The sequence below is a fragment of the Chrysochloris asiatica genome, unplaced genomic scaffold (genome assembly GCF_000296735.1).
Source record: "Chrysochloris asiatica unplaced genomic scaffold, ChrAsi1.0 scaffold00065, whole genome shotgun sequence".
Classification (NCBI taxonomy): domain Eukaryota; kingdom Metazoa; phylum Chordata; class Mammalia; order Afrosoricida; family Chrysochloridae; genus Chrysochloris; species Chrysochloris asiatica.
In genome coordinates this window covers 7,645,413-7,652,523 of record NW_006408583.1, presented here as the reverse complement: position 1 = coordinate 7,652,523, position 7,111 = coordinate 7,645,413, and the positions used below count along the sequence as shown (strand labels likewise).

The following is a 7,111-nucleotide window of genomic DNA, read 5'->3' as shown; positions in this document are numbered from 1 at the left end:
ACCACTCCTCCCTCTCCCCATACAGGGCACACATTACTCATCACTGGTCTTTATTAACCCCACCCCTCAGACAGCCACTACCAATCAACTGGAACTAGCACTTGAGATGGAACCATCTGTGGTTCATCTTGTATAGGGAGTCTGAGAGGGTTATTAACAGGTGGGTGGTATACAGAGCTAGACCACGACAGTCATGTGGACTGATGAGAAAGAGTTCAAGCAGAGTTAGGAGGCCATTTTAAGAGTCCTGTGCATTGTAAAAATGAAAATTGCACACCAAAATGAAGTCAGAATTGGGTCAATTCCTAAATTTATCTGAATTTTTGTCAGAGAGCATCTCATGGTGGAGGGAGCATCGAAAGCACTCTTTGACCAATAGAAATCAGGGCCCCAGCCAAATTCATGCAGAGGGGCCAGCTGGAATGAAGCAAACAGACCAAGAGAGAGGTGAATGAGTTTGGCAGACCTTGAGATTCCAGGCAAACACAGCTGCAAACTGACCACACCGATTCCCTGCCACGTGTAGTTGTTCATTGAGAGATGATTATCAAAGGACAATTAGTCACCGTTGCTGTATCTTAGGAAAAGACATATGGTGCATACTTAAGGAAATGCAGAGATGTAGTCCCAGGTATGCACACAGGCAAAGGGCACAATTAAGAAGACTTCTAAACCAGGATATGAATAAGAAACTGGTTTCTTGTATTTGAGGGCCAGTTGAATACTGGGTATAGCAGAAAAAGTATCAGCCAGAGCTGGCCTCAGTTTACACTAGTGAAAAATGAGAGGGCTGAAGATGACTCTGAACGCTCCTCTCAAAATAAAGCAACACGTGCGGGCAAGTCTTGCATGAGCACAGGGACAGCATGCTGAATCCGTGTGCGGGTCGGTGAGGCTAGCAGCTCACTTCATATCCAGAAACTTGCTAATAAGATTGAGAAAACTGAAAACACATTGTAAGTGAAGGCCTGGGGAGCTTACACCATTCTGCTGTAAGATGCTGACTGTTTTTGAAATAAAACTTTAAAATGTGCCATAAAAAGCAACTATCCCTCTGGGAAAAGAAAGGCCTAAAGTGTCTTTGATTGAAACTATGGGAAAGCCTTTCATCTGCACTCTTTACGGGGTTAATTGTAACTCTCCCCCAAGCTCACCAACCCTTTTCTGAATCTTGTGGTTGTAATCTTACACAGCGTGATAACCCTTTGTTTTTCATCATGCACATTCCACAATGTTAAAACTTATGGCTCTGACAGCAGTCAAATGAGTGAAAGCTGATAAGAGGAGGGCCTGGGTTTGCATGCACTGGTAAGCACAGCATACACGCGCGCGCATATCACAGAAGCACGCGCACACACACGGAAGCACATACTCACAGAGGCTACTGAGTTCTAACTGTATCAGTTAAAGTCCTTTATCTTTTAGACTTCTGTTTTTTTAAGGCATCTAGCTTCAGCAGAAAGGGTATCACAACCCTAAACAAATCTATAGCACTGCACTTGGGAACGCCTCAATAGATAATAGCTATTATCAACATCCTTGTAACCTTCTCATTCATTATTGATGAACGATTACAACTCTGTTGACGATTTAGCAGTCACTGAAATCCATTTATTTTCTCCAGCAAGGTCATCTTCATGGAATACAGAACTACTGAACCAACGCTATGGAATGCCGCTGTGGCCTCCTTCTTTCACAAGCGGACATGAGATGTCACCATAAATAGGAATCCTGGTGTGGTGCTGTAGGATGTAACAAGCCCTGGACTGCTAAGCGACAGCACTTCAAACTCACCAGACACTCCTCAGAAACCTTCCACCAGGTTGCTGAGTTAGAATCGACTCAATGGCATTTAACAAAATAAACAGAAGCCTATACCATGTTTTTCACAATTCATTTTTATACAATACCTCCACTGAAAACTGTGGTTCTACTCCCCACCACCACCACCACCCCAGATGCTAACAGGAATTAATCTTCTATGTGGCACTGTAGGAAAAACACTGGACTCCTAACCACAAGGCTGGCAGTTGAAACCCACCAGTCGCTCCTCAGAAACCCTACACAGGGACGCTATGAGTCAGCACGCTAACTTAACATTTTATCGGCTCAATGAAAGGCTCACTGATAATCATTACTGTTGTTATGTGCTGTTGAGTCGGTTCTAACTCATAGCGCCCTGTATGGAATTTCCGAAGCTTTGTATCTTTGCCGAAGCAGAAAGTCTCTTTCTCCCATGGAGCAGCTGGTGAGCTGAAACCACCAAACCTATGGTTTGCAGCCCAATGCTTATTGTATGGAGCCACTGCAGTCCCCTAATAATCATTCTGATTATATCATTTGTTGATGAATTATATAATTTATGGATCTTTTACCAAATGCCAGGCCTGGTGCTAACAATGTTCCTTTTGCCTTTAACTTGCCTTCCTCTACAGCCCCATGCTATTATTCCCATCTACATATGAGATGTTGTTGTTTGTTGTTAAGTGCCGTCGAGTTGATTCCAACCCAAAGCGACCCTGTATTGAGTTTCCAAGGAGCATCTGGTGAGCTTGAACCACCAACCTTGCGATTCAAATGACTTTGCAGTCTGACGCATTAACCCACAGTGCCACACCAGCCTTTAATAGATTGTTATCCAAGATCACTCATTCATTTGAGGAAGTCCACAGGTGGTAAGGGGTGGGAGGAAGTCTCTGGGTAATGAAAACTGTTAAAACTCTAAGCTAACAGAAAGGTTGGTGGTTAAAGTTCAACCAGAGTTACCTCAGAAGAAAGGCCTGGTAATCTACTTTCCAAAAAATTAACCATTCATAAAAAGCCTGTGGAATATAGTTGTACTCTGATACACAGGGGATCACCCTGATTCAGTATCAACTTGGCAACTACAGGGAGAAGGGAACACAAGTGTGTACGCTGTGAGTCTGACTCCAATATCCATGCTTATGTTTTTCTACTAGATTTGAGTTATTCAAGAAAGGGTTCTGAACTTGGGATCCTTAAACGAACTCCAGGGAACTCATGAGGCCTCTGGAATTCTAAAATGTTCCATTTGCAGACATTTTCCTGGAGAAAGCCTGACATTTTTATCATAGTTTCAAAGGACTCCAAGACTTGGCGGGAAAAAAAAGTGAAGACTGATCGTCCCATTCCGATGGGACTGTATCTCTAAACATCCTTATCTTCAGCATAGCCTCTCCCTAGCATTGTCTCCAGGACCCCAAAATAAGCTTGGTCCAGCGTTGGGACTCAACTACAGTTATCTAACTGACCAGTTCTTTCCTCTAACTCTGTGTCTTGCTCCTCCTCCACCCCACCCCCAGCCCCTGACCAGTGAGGCATTTTTGTAAAGCTGTTTTTAAGGCAGCCATGTGTGAGCGTTCATTAGCAGAGTCGAGAGCGCAGCCCTTCCCGCTGCTACCTTGCACTGCCCCACACACTATAAAAGAGCAAAACAGGGCCGTGTCCTGCCTTCTCACCCCAGAAAAGCAGACAGCTGCTGCTTCTGGACCAACAAGCTCACCTGCTGGGGTGCAGATGCCCAAAAGAGCAGAGCACAGGACACCTGGCCCTTCCTGCCTGAGCGCCAGCTCCATTTTCAGGGTCGCCTGTCAAGCAGTCCTCTGCTTTATAAACAATCTCACATTTTAATAAAAGTCATTGTGCAAGGTGAGCCTTTGAAATACAGACATTTGCTTTTCCATGTGCAGGTGCCCCCTTTGCTAAGGGAACCCTATGTAATGGTTATGAAGCTGTTGTTGTTAAGTAAATGCAGTTAACCTGAGTGTGGTTCCAATTCATAGAGACCCTGTATAGGATTTCTGATAAGCAGCTGGTGGATTTGAACTGTTGACCTTTTGGTTAGCAGTCCAGTGCCTATCTCACAGCACTATACTAGGACTCTGGCTATGAAAAGAAAAATCCACTATTGCCTTTCAGACATATCTACTGTGTGCCAGGCACTGTTCTAGACACTTCCAAAGATCACCCTGCAATTCACACAATAGCTTAAGCTGATGTCATCACTATTTTGCAGGTGGAGAATCTAAGGTCCTGTCAAAGATATAAAGATATGATTTGGCCCAGAGTCAAGAGCTGACCCCATGATCAACCAACACCAAAGCCTTCCCTCAGCTCTGTCTCTTCACGCATCCACTGTTGCATGGCTCTGAAGTTACTTTTTTTTTTAAGATACTTGAGGGACACAGAGGCATCACCCAGTGAAGGACCGGCACGCTCTGCTTTCCGTGATTGACAGGTAGTAACGGTGGCTGTGTGTGGGAACCGTTGCTTTTCTGAGTTGCTCTCTTCCAGGCACTGTCCAGTGGTCAGCATGGCCTGTGGAAATCAAAGATAACTTGCCCACCAGAAAAACATGAAGAAAACCCAGGAGATTAGCAAGAGAAAAAGAAAAGCGGATAGCTTGACTACCTCTCAGAGAAAGCAGAGGGACTCTGAAATTATGCAACATAAGCAGAAAGCAGCTAATGAGAAGAAGTCCATACAGACTACAGAAAAATGATGACTGGCGAATTTGGAAAACCTGTAGCGTAGTACTTACGAATCGGGCTTCTAACCTCAGGGTCAGCAGTTCGAAACTACCAGCTGGTTCCACTGGAGAAAGATGAGCCTTTTTGCTCCCGTGAAGATTTACAGCCTCAGAAACCCTGTACAAGGTTGCTATGAGTCAGAACCGACTCCACGGCACATAACAACAATAACAACTGCCAACTGGTGTGTCATAAGCCTAAGATCAAGATTTCGTAGAATTAACAATCATTACATATGTCACAACTTATCCTTATAAAATGGTCTAAAATATTTTAAGCCTTACCATTTAACTGACAAAGGAGATCTGGTAGTATAGTGGTTACAAGTCAGGCTGCCAACCTCAAGGTCAGCAGTTCAAAACTACCAGCGGTTCCATAGGAGAAGGATGAGACATTCTGCTCCCGTGAAGATTTACAGCTTCGGAAACCCTGTACAGGGTCGCTATGAGTCGGAATCGACACCATGGTACTTAACACCATTTAAGCTGACATAGCGTGATGTTTTAGAGCCATCCTTGGAAAAATAAAACACCAACAATGCATGTTTAAAAAAAAAAAGATACTTGAGTTGGTAAGTAGAAAACACTTAACCAGCGCCTTAGTATCTTACACAGTGCAAAGGAATCTTGGGCCACTGCCCTCTTACTAAGATAGCATGGCATGGATATCTTAACTTTTCAATATTCACAAATGAAGGCAAAACTAATTAATATAGTTCTCAAATCTACTCTATATGTCATTACATTAAAAGCAATCTTTAAACACTTATTCAATTCTCTTCAACAAATACAGGTCCACGGCACTTGGCTAGACCATACAGAGACCCCCCCAAAAGAATAAGATGATCTTGATCCCCATAGAATTCCCAATCGATCGAGAAAATAAGAATGTGATACAAATTGCTTAACACAGTGCTGACACAAGAATTGTGACACATGCTAACAGACCTCCAAACTCAAACCCGCAGCCATTAGGTCAATCCTCACTCATTGCAACCCTGAGAAGGTTCCCGAGACTATAAACCTTTTTAGGAGCAGACAGCCTCATCTTTCTCCTGTGGAGTGGCTAGGGGGCATAAAATACTGACCTGACGGTTAGAAGTCCAGTGCCTGACCCTGAGCAGCACCAGGGCTCCTTATTAGACTGCAGACGAAGCAGATAAGAACACTTATTTTCCTATGAGGAGGGAAGAAAGGTGGCAAAAATCTTCAATGCTGCTTTAGTAGAAACACCACAAGTGGATGATTGTAACAGACAGAAATGTATTCTCTTCCAGGTTTAGGAGGCTAGTCCAAAGTCATAGTGCTGGGTCTAGGGGAAAGCATTCTCTATCTGCTCTGGGGAACGCCCTTGTTCCCTTTCAGCATCTGTAGGCCTAGCACTCCTTGGAGAGCTCCATGTGTCTTGGCAACAATCTTGTCCTGGATCTAGGAGCTTCACAGTGCCGGGTCCCCAGTCAACAGGAGGTACTCCATGCCCAGCTCTTCTTTATTGGTGGTAGTAGGTCCCTCTGATCTCTGCTCCATTCTCCTTCCTTTCATCTCATGGAAATTGCAGGCCGCATCCCAGGAAATGTGGGCTTATAATGAATCAGGGTTGTGATGGGATTGTTTCAGGGTGTTATTGGTTGATCACACCCAATCACATCACTAGGGATCAGCAGACAACTGCCAAACGACTGGAAATCATGGCACAGCCAAGCACACGCACACATTCTGGGGGACACCACAATTCAATCCATGACCAGAGGTATGTGACAAATTCAGACTTGAGGAGAAATCATTCCAGCTATGAACGGGCATGGATGGGATGAATGGACCAAGGTGAAGGGGAGTGTTCTGAAGCACAGAGAAAGATCTAAGCAATAGCTCAAGAAGAGAAGCCACAGGGTACTTGATAAGATCGTTGTATAGCCCTCCTCTGGCTCTAACCCCTGGCCTGCGTACATGTGTGAGGCTGGGAATTATACTAGGAAGGGCCCCAGTGAAGGTTCTAGAATGAGAGAGTAGTCTCTGATCCACTCTATTGATCTTCTCCAGGAAGATTAATCAGGCAACAGTCTATGGACTAAAGGGAAGGAATCTAGAAGTGGGAAGACCAACGAAAGCCATCTGGTTCCAAGAAGAAGGCCTAAACCAGGGCTGGGGAAAGGACAGAGAGTTAACAATTCAAGAGAGATTTCACCAGATTCAGCAATGGAAATCAGTGACAGCTGAACAGTGTCATTAACATAATTGATGTCACAGAATTGTCTACATGAAAAGCATTAAATTGGCAACTGGTGTTTTTTAGCTGGGACTCGATACTAAGCTATATCTGGGGAAAGAAACTGTAAGCCCAGTGGCACTACTGTCAAAAATGGGGTCCTTAGAAATAGAGCTTGTTTGAGAAAGAAAAGATTTCAGGTCTGGTCATTCTGGTTCACTTATGAATTTACGCGGTAGGATTAACGAATATAAGAATAATTTTTAAAGTTTGATTTAGGGGGAAGCCTAAATGAAACTGGGTTATTTTGGAGTCATTTTCATCCTGTGAGGTTACTGAGCTAATTCACAAAGCTG

General features: G+C 44.0%; 1 pseudogene; it reads left to right on the top strand.

The window, feature by feature from the left end:
* The first annotated feature begins 4,333 nt into the window (after positions 1-4,333).
* LOC102836713 lies at positions 4,334-4,522 on the top strand (annotated as a pseudogene).
* Positions 4,523-7,111: the final 2,589 nt, after the last annotated feature.